The sequence below is a fragment of the Myotis brandtii genome, unplaced genomic scaffold (genome assembly GCF_000412655.1).
Source record: "Myotis brandtii unplaced genomic scaffold, ASM41265v1 scaffold268, whole genome shotgun sequence".
Lineage (NCBI taxonomy): Eukaryota > Metazoa > Chordata > Mammalia > Chiroptera > Vespertilionidae > Myotis > Myotis brandtii.
Genome location: NW_005360187.1, coordinates 3,322,059 through 3,322,656, shown reverse-complemented (window position 1 = coordinate 3,322,656; position 598 = coordinate 3,322,059). Strand labels below are relative to the sequence as shown.

The following is a 598-nucleotide window of genomic DNA, read 5'->3' as shown; positions in this document are numbered from 1 at the left end:
ACGACCAGTTGCTATGACACACACTGACCACCAGGGGGCAGACGCTCAATGCAGGAGCTGCCCCCTAGTGGTCAGTGTGCTCCCACAGGGGGAGCATCACTCAGCCAGAAGCCAGGCTCACAGCTGGTGAGTGCAGCGGCGGTGGCAGAAGCCTCTCCTGCCTCCGCTGCAGATGGGCAGTAAGGAGCGAGGGGTCCCGGACTGTGAGAGCCCTGGACTGTGAGACGGATATCTGACTGCCGGCTTAGGCCCAATCTCTGGTGGGTCAGACCTAAGCTGGCAGGCAGACATCCCCCGAGGGGTCCCAGGCTGCGAGAGGGTGCAGGCCAGGCTGAGGGACACCACCACCCCCCCACAGTGCACAAATGTTGTGCACTCGGCCTCTAGTATATATATATAAAAGCTCAGCGACCGGAACAGCGGAACCAGAACAACCGGTGGCTATGACTCCCACTGCAGCAGCCAACCAGCCTGATCTAGGCCCTGATCAGCCCCCATACCCTGGCTGTCCTGGCCCCCCGATTGCCCCCCCCACCCTGATCAGGGGTGGGGTGGGCCAACCAACTGCCTGAGGCCCCTCCCCCTGGCTGGCCCTGCC

At 63.2% G+C, this 598-nt stretch overlaps 1 protein-coding gene across 6 annotated transcripts in view; it reads right to left on the bottom strand.

Annotated features, from left to right (window-relative positions):
- Nucleotides 1-598, bottom strand: part of PXK (PX domain containing serine/threonine kinase) — a 50,179-nt gene that overhangs the window by 1,966 nt on the left and 47,615 nt on the right. The gene's annotated exons all lie outside the window — the stretch shown is intronic.